At 41.8% G+C, this 13768-nt stretch overlaps 1 protein-coding gene across 6 annotated transcripts in view; it reads left to right on the top strand.

Moving 5' to 3' along the window:
* LOC146785762 (G2/mitotic-specific cyclin-B3-like) overlaps positions 1-13768 on the top strand; it is a 276524-nt gene that overhangs the window by 105983 nt on the left and 156773 nt on the right. The gene's annotated exons all lie outside the window — the stretch shown is intronic.

Genomic DNA, 13768 nt, shown 5'->3' with positions numbered 1-13768 from the left:
ATGCATCAGTAGAAGTCGATCATTTTGCTGTGCACTCTACAGATTAAGAACTACTGATGCATATCGGCGGAACATGTGCTTACTTGACTTTGATGTGGCGGTTTTGGCCATCGCACATTTCCAAGACAAGCCCACCTTCCTACAATATGGCCGGAAAGAATATATATATCTCCAACTGGTGGTCGCCTATAGATATAGTTAGTCCCTAGGTTCCATGGGAAAAGCATTTTTTGTTTTGTCAATAACTTTGATACAGTTTGATGAATCTTCACAGTTGACAGAACGATGCTCAGTTCAGCTGCTGTTTTGAATGTTTTGGAGTAGTTAGTCAAGCGGGTGCTGAGAAAAATGGAGGGTCCCAAAATTCTTTTTGACTTTGCAATTTCCCATAGGTGTTTTGAACATGACTACAGCCCGAAAGGCTGGCCAGAATCCCACCAAATTTAGCAGAGATGTAGCTCTTGGGCCAGAAAGAGCTCGTTTTGTGATTTGCTGTACATCGGTTTAGTATTTTTGGAGATAATAAAGAAAAACAAAATTTGTATATCTAGAGGTGCGCACCCTCAGCGAATCTAACCGATCTCATGCAGAGATCTAATTGGCTATTTTAAAACATCTGTAGTTACTCATAAACACACTATTGACAGTCATTCACTCACTAACACACTCCTACACATACAACCACTCCTACAGCCCTGCACACATGCTGTTTTCTAAACATACAAACATTGAGTAACTCATTCATACATCTATGTGCAAAGTAAAATCCCCCCCGAACCATGCAGACACTCAAACACTCATACTGATACTCAGAAAAAACATCTAATAACCCATATAGACACTCATGTACCTACTCACCAATCCATGCAGCCACTTATACACAAAGTGAGAGACTGATACAGATATGTACATATTACTTACTAACCCATGTATTCATTAACATACAGTTAATCGGTCAGTTATACAATCAATTTTACAACAAAAAAAATCCATTTAGACACTTAACCATTTAATTTGCCATCAACCTTGACATATACATATATAAAACATATTTAATTTTCAGAAAAACACATTCACTGGATGATGTTATCAGTGATGTCACTGACCATGTCATGAGTGATGTAATATGTGATGTCATCACCAGTGCATTGCGGGCACGCGAGTTATAGTTAGCTCAAATAACTATAACGGGCGAATTTCTCTGGTTTAAATGTCCAACTAACTATAACATCCCTGAAACCTATGGTTTTTTAGTGAATTTCAAAGGTTTCTTAAATGCTAATTCCTAACTATAACGTCTGTTTAAACCTATGGTTTTTTCAGTGAAGTTCGAAAGTTTTTTAAATGTTAATGTCATATTTTAAGATTTATAAAACCTATATATTTTCTGTAATATTTTGGAACTCTGTTAACCTTTTTTTGTAACTTTAAAAATCATGCAATGTTTTAGATCTTCCCAAAAAAATGATTCTTTTTTTTTTGTTGAGATAACTGGAGTCCCGTACCAGTAGTGTGCCAAGCTCCATCAGCACGCAAATCCTATCCGCCATATTGCTAAACTCGTGAATGATGCGCATTTCGTATCTGAAGGGTTCGTGGCACCGCGTCCTGCGTAACATCATATACGTATGAGGTCGCGCCACCTGCTACCTTGGTATGCGAAGGGTATGCAGTACCAAGCCGCGCTTTACATCATGTATGTATGTATGGGGTCGCGCTTGCTGTGCGTTGCGTATGCAATGTGTGCATGCTGCCAGGCCCTGTGTTACGTCATAGACATATGGTGTTGCGCCGAGTACGCCGTTCCCTCATTTTTTTATATCTCAAAACAATATATAAAAATAGGTTTGAGATAGGCCTGGGCGGCAAATTCCGTTCCGCTCGCGGAATTTGCGTAATTTCGCGTTCCGCGGAGAATGCGAAATTGCTCAAAAGTCTGCTTTCCGCGATTTCGCGAAATTTTTGCTTGTTCGCGTTCTCAAATTGCATGTTCGCGAGATAATTCTCTTCGAGCACGCAAACAGCAATTGCGAACAGGAAAAAAGCATCGCGAACAAGCAATTCCGCGTGTTCGCGGAATTTCTGCGTGTTCGCGGAGATTTTTTACCGTTTCGCGGAGATTTGCTCAGTGCGCGATTGCCACGTGACCTTAAAAAAAAAAGCATTTGATTAGGTCAGAAGATTTCCCATTGTAACAGTTGGAGGACCACACCCATTTTAGTAATTCTCTCTACAGCGTTTGAGAGAAACCTCTTCTGCTTAGAGAGCTTTTTTGAAAAGTTTTTTGCTGTGTACACATCTTGTACTACACACAACATGCAACGATCATCTTGATCAATATTCATGGTCTGTACAGTAGCCTTCCACGTGTGATGGCCATGCATCTGAAATGTTACATCAAAAAACACGTGTTACACGATGCCCCGTGTGTGTGTGTGTGTGTGTGTGTGTGTGTGTGTGTGTGTGTGTGTGTGTGTGCGTGCATTATTGTGCTGCCTTTCGGCCTGGGTATTGGTGGCTTGAAGGGGTATCATCAGCCACGGGCAGAGTGCACATCCTAGATCACATGTGACAAACAGTAAAGAGTAATGTGTAGATTTGTGTTGCAGTATGCTCTGTTGTCAGGCTTAGTGTGTCATATGTGAAACTTTCAGATTCACGTTTGACATGCATTGCTTGACTGTAATGAGCATTATCACTGACGTAGCCTCACTGCTGATCCTCTCTCCATCCGAGTACATTCACATGTGTGCGCTTCGCGATATCCACTCTTTCAATAATACCGCACACCATTGACCTGCAGTCTGACAATATCCACAAGCTTGACAACGACATGTGATTTTGGCCATTCAATGTTTTCGGACAGCATCTCATTAGCGATAGTTGACGCCCTCCCGGTACATGCTACATTAATGTAAATTGCGGATTGTGCGACGTCAAAACTGCAACAGGGCCACACACATAAGTACACTTCCTGGCCAGGCAGGAACTGAACAACGTCCATGTCCCTGGAATAATTATTCACACCCCTACGCTGGCCTGGCGTACGCAAGCCCAGCCCACTTTTCATACGTATAAATAGGATAGGGACTATGCCACATGTCCCAGTTCTTCCACACTGCCTCAGGTGATGTAGCCGCATCCACCTCGCATATCACAATGTGCAATAAAAAAAGGGATCCATGAGGTGTACACCATCCTGGCAATCAAAACTCCATTTGAATTGTGAACCCTGCTGGCCATCGTCTTTGGACACACAACAATGACAGCAGGTGAGCAGTGGGGCCTGGGTGCACAGGGGCTGCAATTGAGCGTGGTACGGTAGGAGGGGTGGGGTACATCAGCCTGGGGGCACATGTGCGAGCAAGCGAGGTTGCCGTGCGTAATGATGTGATCTCTGACCTCATTCAGTCACATCTCTCTCATTTTAAGGACCTGCTGGACTGTACTGTAGGCCTGAGCCAGCGGGCAGTGCTGCCCTACAGACACATGGCGTTTGCTTTTGGGGCACTGTAGTGAGCTGATTACTAAGTGTACATGCACACAAGCGTGCACCACTGCATTACACGCGCACATTATGATTCTAGCATGCGCTCGGTTCCTTTGTATGTGAACGTTGGCATAACATATCATTATTTAACCTTGTGTATTCTCATGCACTCCAACTCCTCTTTGAACCACGATTACCACTAACAGTTGGTAGATCCTTACTTTAAGAAGGAAGGATGCACTCAACTGGTGTTCTCTATTATGCTTGAAATAAACCTTCATTTACCTCAAGACGTTTCCAGCATTCTAATATTTCTCCCTTTTCAGACACTGAGTTGGTTGTGCCAAAATGGGTGGAGCGGGTGCTGAGCCCATGATGATGCCCTGTGCATTCTACCACCTTCCATTGTGGTATCAAGACACCGTCCCAGACCGGAGACCTGGTGTCCCAGCCTGAGAGAGGCACCCCAGAGTCGGAGCTCGCACCGGCACATCGTTGGACACACCGGTGGTGGCAGGTGAGCAGTGAAGCCTAGCTGCGTTTGAGCACAGTGCGGGGGAAGGGGCTGGGGTGCAGCAGCCTGGGTGCACAGGTGCAGGCAAGCGATGTTGCCGTAGATGATGATGTAATCTCTGGCCTCATTCATAGCTCTGTTTCATTTTAAGGACTTGCTGGACCGCACTCTCTCTCGTGGACCCCAGCGTCCCACACACAGTGGTGACACGAGAACAGTAAGGGTTGGGTGCAGTAGACCGACGCTCTGTCTCCTCCCTCTGTTCTTTTGACTCTCCCTCCCCGTCTCCCTTCCACCCACTCGCTCTCTGTCCCATTCTCACTTTCTTCCTTTCATTCTGACTACCTTTCTTTTTCTCTTGGACATGGCACACATACTTATGTTTCTTTTTTGTCTTGCAGGTTTTGTACACTGTTTCCGGAGGAGTCCCAACCACTTATTTCATGTTATACTGTTGTTTCTTCGAATAAAGTTGTGTTTCCATTTCTTTGTGTGTTAATAAAAGTTACTTTTTTTTACCAACAAATAAGTGAGTGTATGGGTCCTTTACTGACATCACTTGTCTGTAGTTTATTGTGAAAATCAGCGGTTGATAGGAGTTTGAGGGAAAACATTTGTCATTTTGCAGTGCACCTACCAAATATAAACCAACAGACTATTACATAAATGAAGCCTGGGTAATTCTACAACTGCAAGGCTTCTATGAGTGTGTCACTTTATAACACCATGAGTACTGCCAGTGTGATTACAGAACCAATAAGGCACTGCCTACGGCCACCGAGGCTTCAGGGACTTGCGAGGCCCACCCTGCATATTTAAGTAAAAGACTGGAGGGTGGCGATCCCCGGACTTGAGTTTGCCTCGAAGCCCCCCGAACAATTAGTAAACAATACCCAGGGAGGTGGCGATCCCCTAGGCTGCAAAACTTCTCTGTGCCCTCCCGCGCCTAATTTACATGTGAGATTAAGGTCCCCAATGCTGCAGAGACCCCGCAATTTAATAATAGGATTGGCCCCGGAACATTACCCACCAGGGGGCTCATTAAAATGAACGGGTAAGACCCCGCTTCATGTTTTTTTTCTTTCCATTTTTACCATCCGGATCCGCTTTATTGAATCTATAAGAGGTTTTCCTCCTCCTCGCTTCAACAAGGCAAACAAGGATTTGCTATCACAGGGTGGAAGCCATGCTCCCGCCCTGTAATAGTAAACATAAATGTCCCTTTGATGCACACCCCGGGACGTTGTATCAGCTGCGCCTGGGAGTTGGCGCTCCATAGGGCCATGATGCATTGGTTACTGCATAACTACAGAATTAGTATAAACGCATACTTACACTACTTGCACACGTGTAGTACAGCGACCAGAGTGTACTGAAGAGGCACAGGAAGCCCAAAATCAAAAAATATAAATCCTACTAGAGGTCGGATGACAGAGTTTGATGAGCCGATGACCCTGGGATGAGTAGAAACAGCTGCACGAAGAAAACGGGTCTTCAGCAGAACGCAAGGAAGCTCAAAATATTGGTGAATGCTGCCGCCTTTTTACCTTCTCCCACTCATCGCTAAATGTATGTAGTGAAGAGGCGGACAGGAGTGGATCTGATAAGTAGATTTATTGCAGGAAAAGAAGACAGCTTAAACAGCCACCAACAGGAGCAGACAGCAAGACAACCGTCTTCTCCAGCACCATGTACAAACTCCCCAAGATTCCCCTCATGACAGCCCTACAGTCTAACGTTACTTTTATTACTTCCGGTATAGTATAAACGCATGGTAGATGTCAGTAGTTTGCGTCCCACTCCCTGTATGGTATAAACGCCTACTAACACTACTTACACAGGTATGCTACAAAGACCAGAGCACATCACTTTACAGCAATGAACTCATGGTTTAGGCTCTCGGTTTCATACCAGAGTGTAGCAGCATCTCATCTCAGCACGATGTCACTCTGAGCAACACCGTACTTTCAGACTGGTAGGAGTGACTACTTCGCTTCACACTCCCCCACAGAGGTTACAGTGCTCCTATCCTCCTGTTTCCTACTCTTTTTGCCCTTTTTCCCCCTTACTCATTTCAATGGAATCACAAAACGCCTGCCAACACTTCCTAGTTGCAACAGCTCGCAGCCAATAAGCAGCATGCTTGTGCTCGTAACGCCTCTGCCAATCAGATGGCAGAATTCCCAAATATCGATATCTGCAAATTTCGATATCTCTCCAAAACTACTTAACGGATTTATACAAAATAAACAAAAGCGTGCTTTCTAGATCAAGACCCTTGCCAAATTTGGGGTAATTCCGTTCACCCGTTCGACCTGTAACCTTGTCTAAAGTTTCCTATAGAAATTAACATGGAGAAAACATGTTTTGGGACCCCCTTTTTTCTTGGGCCCCCCCTTGATGAATCACCCCCAAACGTTCGACATAGGAGCTGACATGAACAAAGAATTAATTTGGAAAATTTCATGAAGATTCATCCAATGACGCCAAAGTTATAAGCAAAACAATAAATGCTCTTCCTATGGAAACTTGGTCCTAATTATAACTACCTACTGGCGACCGCCAGTAGGTAATGTGTGTGTATGTGTATGTATGTATGTGTGTGTATGTATGTATATGTATGTGTATATATGTGGTTGTGTATTTGTGTGTGTGTGTGTGTGTGTATGTATGTGTGTATATCCAGTAGGTAGTCATAGTTAGGATTTAGTGTCCATCCGACAAGTGTTTTTTCATTTGCCAATAACTTGGCCATTTCATGAGTGATTTAATTTGTGAGGTCATAAGCAGTGTTTTGCAGAGTAGCAAGTTAGATAGATATATATATCAGCTAGCAATAATTGATTAATTTCAGGGGTTTTGTATGCGTGAAATCTGAGCCTAACTATGTCCTTGTCACCTTTTGTTTATTTTGAGTGAATTTCTAAGATTTTTTTTCCCTATTTCCTATCTCCTATGATGACGACCCTGTTGGTTGTTTCTGTGTATGTGTATATATATTTATAAATTATGAGGATATTTCAAGTCGATGATGAGTTCCTCTTTAAGCTTAAACTCTGAGGCGACTTGCAATATTCTTATGTACACCCCAGGGTACTTTATCCCATTTAATGCATTTATTTATTTAAAAGTTTTCTATAGCACTGGCTAGCCCAGAGGTTATCACCGTACTTTCCAACATTGTTGAGGCAATTATCAGTCAGTAAAAATACAATATACATAAAGTTAGGAGTGTCGAGTCCATGTAAAGACCTTGAGAGAAAACAAGATAAACTGAGGTGGCTGTTGCAGAGTAGGTTAGATGTTATTTCCTGGATGGTTGAGGTGTTGAATGAGCATGAATTCTGTCTGTTGACTTTCGAAGTTAATGGAGGAAGGGTTAGTCTTGATATGTGCTGGGAAAGAGTTCCAGATTTTAGGGGCATTGCTTGAGAAGGAGCGGGAGAGGGATTTTTGCTTGTTTTTTGGGGGATTAGAAGTGTGCTGGAGCTTCTTAGATTTCTAGTTTGGCCTGCCTTTCCAATGTTTGGATGCATGGTATGCTGGTTTAATAGTGTAGAACTTTGTGTGTGAGTCAGGTAGTCTTGAAGCAACAGCGTGCTTTGATAGGTAGCCAGTTTAGACTGTTCATTGCAAGGGAGATGTGGTCGAATCTTTTTGCTCCTGTGACCAGCCTTGCCTATGCATTAACAGTGGCTCTCAGAGGGGTTAAGTGAGATTTTGGAATGCCTCTGAAGGTGGTGTTTCTTTTGTCTAGTCTGGATAGTACCAGAGCTTGCATGGCAGTTTTCAAGACATTTAGTGGGAGGAAGGGCTTAATGTTGGTAAAGAGTTTAAGGTTGTAGAAGGTAACCTTCGCTGTGGTCTTTGTGAGTGCTCATGTTCAGATTTGAGTACAGGGTGATCCCCCAAGATTTAGCGGAGTCCACCAGAGTCAGTTTGCATTTCAAGCCATCTACGTTATTTAGCCATTCTTGTATCTCTGTGGACTGGCTGTGATTTGACCGAATGAGGATTTCTGTCTTTTCTTGGTTAAGTTTAATGTGGTTGTGTGTCAGCCAGTTTTAGATTTGTGTGAGAGTTGCCTTCAGCCGGTGTATATCATCCAAAGAGGATATTTCCATGTATAGTTGGGTGCTGTCCTCATATAGGTGTTATGCAGTGTTGAAGTATTAAGTTGTGTGGTTCCATATAGATATTGAGAACGGTCGGTGAGTGTACTAAGCCTTGTGGGATGCCTTGTGTGATGGCATAAGTAGCATAAGTTGAGATGTTTATTTTTAATTATTTGGGATGGTTATGTAGAAATGACGAGAAACACTGCAGGACCATGCCATCTGCTCAGATATGTAAATGTAGGGAGTTCAAAAGTCATTTGTGGTCAACTGTGTTTAAAGCCACTGATTTAAGGAGCATGAGCAGGCAACATCTTACTGCATCCAGAGAATTATGTATATCTGTTCTATTCAGCTTAGCTTTTTCATGCTGCATCCCTTTCTGAAACCAGATTGGTGGGAAAAGAGTAGATTGTTGATGTCAATGTGTTTGCTGGGAACGGGAGGTTTAAAGCGGGCCTAAAACTGTTGAAGTCACCTGGGTCTGCCTCTGTTTTTTTTTTTAGCAGGTGGGATGACTTGGCCTTGTGTGGCAGCCAGGCATAGTCCTGTTGATGAGAGAGCTGTTATTAGCTTGCACCAAAGAGGGTCTATGGCATAGTTGAGACTTTTAGCCATGGAGGCTGGAAGAGGGTATGCTTAGTGTGAGGAGGTTTGGATTTTGCAATCACAGTTTAGATGTCTTCTCCTATGAGTGGGTGAAAAGCCTTCCAACTAATAGGTGCTGTGTAGGACCTTATGCTCTGGTTAAGTGCAGTGGTCAAAGGTATAGAAGCCACCATGGGCGGAATCAATGGGTAGGTAGAAGCATTTCTAACCTCTGTGCCAGGGGTTTGCCAGTGGACATCTTTGTGGCAGCCTAGGGAGAGTTCATTCTTCATGATTGTATCATTGAATTTGGCAAAGTTGTTGCATCTCTCTTTAGAGACAAGATGGGCTTTTTTGGTATGATTGGGGGTTTGTTGTTTGATGTTGAAAAGCTCTGTGGGGTGTTTGTGTGCTTTATCTAGCATACTGCAGAAGAAGGTGGCTTTCTCTTTTAGTATTTGATTTTTGTTGGTCACACCCTCACCTTTCCCACAAACCACTTAAAACATTGGTGAATAGGTCTTTCCTATGAAAGACCGAGCATATTTGCAAACATGAAGAATAAAAAAAACAAATTATTGCAAATGTAAACATACCAAAACCTGTTAAATATTTGTTGCAGACAGAAGTCATTATCTATTTTTAAATGGAAAAAAGCTGCAGTAGTTTGGAATGTGTAGAAACATTCAAAAAGATTCCAGCTTTTCTCAAGCTAAGTAGTGCAAAACATAATCATTGTCTCTGCTTCTCATTGTAAGCTAAAAAATAGAGCAGAAGAGGTAAAAGCAATGTTTTCTGTTTGTTGCCTCAAAACTCAATGTAAAATTAAAAAAACAAACATAACCACTGTTGCAGCGCTAAAACCCAGGCAACGGGGAAACAACCCCTACCGGTATCATCCCTGCGTCACAGATCCGGCGTCACACTAACTCATTCACACATGCAGTCATTGGTGGGGCCCATAACACCAACACTCACACGTTACTTCCACACCGGTCTGCACACACAGGAGGGATGAGTGATTCTAGTGCCGGACATGTGAGGGGAACACCTTATAACCTATAGGGAAGGAAAAGTCATTTACAAATTATACATTAACGCCCTTTTGCCTACAGATCCCTAATCCTAAACATCAAGGTACTCCTCCCACTTCGGTCAATGGACCAAATTAGTTGGATTGGTTGATGGTGATTTAGAACCAGCTAAAACACATTTAAGACTCCAGAATCTGCCCCTTACATGAAACTCACAACTCCTGAATTCTTGTTAATCAATAATTGTTTATCTAAATTTCATAATGATTGAATTCGCATTTGTCTCATCAAAGTATTGGAAAGTTTATCGAATTTTTAGTAAGACGCAGAACGTCATATTTACCTAATCTGGCTATTTGGAGTCCTCTAATACATTGGCTCTGCATAATCAAATTTGCAGTCAATCATCCAAAAGCATGCCAAATCTCAAAGTTCTCTGCTCAGCACACTATAGTCCCAAAGATCGGCAAAGGACCAAAGACATGCAAGCATCTATCATTGTCCATAGACTTAAGAAAGGTTTGCAGTTATCAGATGAACGAGCAGCATCCGCACCCTCTAAGTTTCAGGAAAACGTAGCGCTCCCCCTCTATTCTACTACGCATTTTTATAATAAAATGAAGCAAAGATGATACAAATTACAAAATTTAGGACAGTCGTGATTGGCTGGTTGAGATCGTCCGATGTCAGATTTTTAGGTTCTCAGTTCAGTTCGAGGGGTGAGGTCACAAGTTTGTTTAAAAGTCAGCTCGTTCCGGTTTATTGTGAGGTCGATTGTTCTCGGTCTTGGCTGATTTCCCACTGTGTCCCTGTTCGGGTACATGGTGAACATAGGTCATGACGAGGTTTAGGAGATTTCTTGCACAGGCGCAGCTCACTCCGCGCCTCGTGGGACAGTGGCCACTTCGTCGTGTAGCGTCAGCGGCCATCTTTGATTTAGGCCCAAACGCCAACTTAAGCGAAACGAACACAAAAGAGTAATTAATACATAGAAATAATAAATCTAATGTTAACCCTTTACTAATCCCTCTATGTGCTTGTATTTGTCTAGCTTATAGCAACATTTAAAGCAATTATATTCACCCTTTTGGTCCTCTTCCTGGGCAACATTACAAAAGCAACATAGATCATGCAGTATTCTATTTACTACATACACTACTGTTAGTATGTGTACGGATTTTAGTCATAAAGGTTATTTAGCCATACAAAATGCAAATTCCACGTGTAATGCGAATATTAATGTTGATTAATAAACATGGAAACTCATTTAATAATATTATAGTTAATAGATTATTTAATTAGTATTTTCATGCAGAATGGGGGAGGTATATAAAATTTTGTACGACCCGCTCCATCACACCATTTGTGTCCACTGGCCACAATAGCATCCATTTGGACCTGAAAGTTTGAGTTAAATGTACCATTCTGCACCGTACTATTGAGCTGTTCTTTTAAATGTCTCCAATTGTCAAATCACGAGATAGGACTATTGGGTGAATTAATGTCTTTAATTTTAGCAAATCCTAGGTTAGTAGTCTGTTGAACTGTGCATTCAGAAAAATCAGTTGTGTTGGAATTGAGCAGGGTCTAAATAAGTTGTCTGCTCTCTGAACCTGCCAAAGTTTGGGTCCTCAAATGTATTTCATTTCAATTGTATCTTTCCAATACTCGTAGCCTTTTAATGCTAATATTTTGACAAACAAATTAGCTTGGTTTGTGTCTGCATATATTTCTTCACTGGTGTGGGGGCAAGTTTGAAATAGAAAATATTTTGGATCTGAAGAATCAAGGGGAGAAAAATGTGAATTTATCCCTATATGTTTTTGAGCTCCCTTGTGAAGAAGTTGGTCATTGTTTTCATTGTGTGTAATTAAAAAGTGTGCATTGAACACAAGCTCAATGTAAATAATGTTTGTAATAATGGAACATTTCCCCATAATCAACAGAATTTAGATACAGGTCTTCACTTTCAAAAACAGTATAGTTTATTCCCTCTCTGAGAGCATGGAGTGTACAGTGTTATCCCAATCGTAGGACTGCTTCCCCTACTGTCACACTGAGAATACCCAGAACAACCCCAGATGTATAAGCTATAGCCTACGCTACTCTTATTGTATTAATGATTGTCCAAATGTTACTCTCTAGTTTCTTCTTTCTTTCTTTCTTTCTTTCTCAATCTCCTCGCCTCTCTTGTCCATCGAGGTAACTATATCTATAGGTGTCTATTGCAAAGTTCAAAACATTAATGCTATATATATTATCTACTGGCGGTCGCCAGTAGATAGTTATAGTTAGGACCGAGTTCCCATAGGAAATCTGAAAATTCTATTTTGAATAACTTTGGCGCCGGTTGACGAATCCTTGCGAAATTTTCAAAACTAATGGGGCGCTCCGCTCAGCTCCTACCCTGAAAGTCTCGGGGTGATTTGTCAAGCGGGGGCTGAGAAAAAAGGGGGGTCCCAAAACACGTTTTCCCCATGCATTTTCCCATAGGACCTTAAGTCGAAGGTACAGCCCGAACGGCTGAACAGAATTACTTGAAATTTGGCAAAGAGGTAGTCCTCAGGTTAGGCATTTGCCTTTTGTATATATGGTGTCAATCTGTTCAGTAGTTCCTGAGAAAATTGCAGTTAAAAGTACATAAATATCTATATGCGCGCACCGTGCCGTGCGCGAGCGTAATTCTGATTGGTGGTTAGATGTCAGTCAACATTCGAATCGGTCGAAATCAGGAAGTGTCGGACGCCATTTTGTGTGCAGCAGTGAAAAAGAAAGGTGGAGAACGTGAAAAGGGGGCAGGGTAGAGAGTTCCTGCCCCCTAGCCTTTGTCAGGGGGTCCCTGAAGGACCCCGAAGGGTGAAAAAAACATTATTTTTTTTCAAAAAATCGCGGGGTGCGCGCACGGTGCGCGCACGGTGAAAAACCCTTAAAAAAAATTTTTTTTAAACTTTATAAGTTTATAGAAGATATTAACTATGCTGTTCAACTTTATCCAAATAAAAAAGAAAAAGCTGAGCCATTCCATATTACAGGATACAGTCAACCTATAACTATATACATAGGTAGTTTATTGTAAAATAAATATATAAAAAATATAATAATACATACATAAATTAGCTTTTAAAAAACCTTGCAAATTCACTTAAAAAACCATAGGTTTCACACACGTTATAGTTAGGAATTAGCATTTAAAAAACCTTGCAAATTCACTGAAAAAACCATAGGTTTCACGCATGTTATAGTTAGCTGGACATTTCACTCGTAAAAAACCATTGAATTTCCCCCGTTATAGTTAGTTCAGGTAACTATAACTCGCGCGACCGCAATCTACTGCTGATGACGTCCCATATTACATCACTGATGACATCATCCAGTGAATGTGTCTTTCTGTAAAATAAATATTTTTTATATATGTATATCTAAAGGTTAATGGAAGAATAAACGGGTAAATAAGTGTCTAAATGGATGTTTTTTTTGTAAAAGTAATTGTATAGCTGACTTATTAACAGTATCTTAGTGAATACAGTGATGTAATATGTGACGTCATCAGCAGTGGATTGCGGTCGTGCGAGTTATAGTTACCTGAACTAACTATAACGGGGGAATTTCAATGTTTTTTTACGAGTGAAATGTCCAGCTAACTATAACATGTGTGAAACCTATGGTTTTTTCAGTGAATATATAGAGAGATAGAGAGAGAGAGAGAGCGAGATAGAGAGAGAGCGAGATAGAGAGAGAGCGAGATAGAGAGAGAGCGAGATAGAGAGAGAGCGAGATAGAGAGAGAGCGAGATAGAGAGAGAGCGAGATAGAGAGAGAGCGAGATAGAGAGAGAGCGAGATAGAGAGAGAGCGAGATAGAGAGAGAGCGAGATAGAGAGAGAGCGAGATAGAGAGAGAGCGAGATAGAGAGAGAGCGAGATAGAGAGAGAGCGAGATAGAGAGAGAGCGAGATAGAGAGAGAGCGAGATAGAGAGAGAGCGAGATAGAGAGAGAGCGAGATAGAGAGAGAGCGAGATAGAGAGAGAG

This window comes from Triturus cristatus, chromosome 11, assembly GCF_964204655.1.
Source record: "Triturus cristatus chromosome 11, aTriCri1.1, whole genome shotgun sequence".
Classification (NCBI taxonomy): Eukaryota; Metazoa; Chordata; class Amphibia; order Caudata; family Salamandridae; genus Triturus; species Triturus cristatus.
Note: the sequence above shows the minus strand (reverse complement) of the source record. Positions and strands in the feature narration are given on the sequence as shown.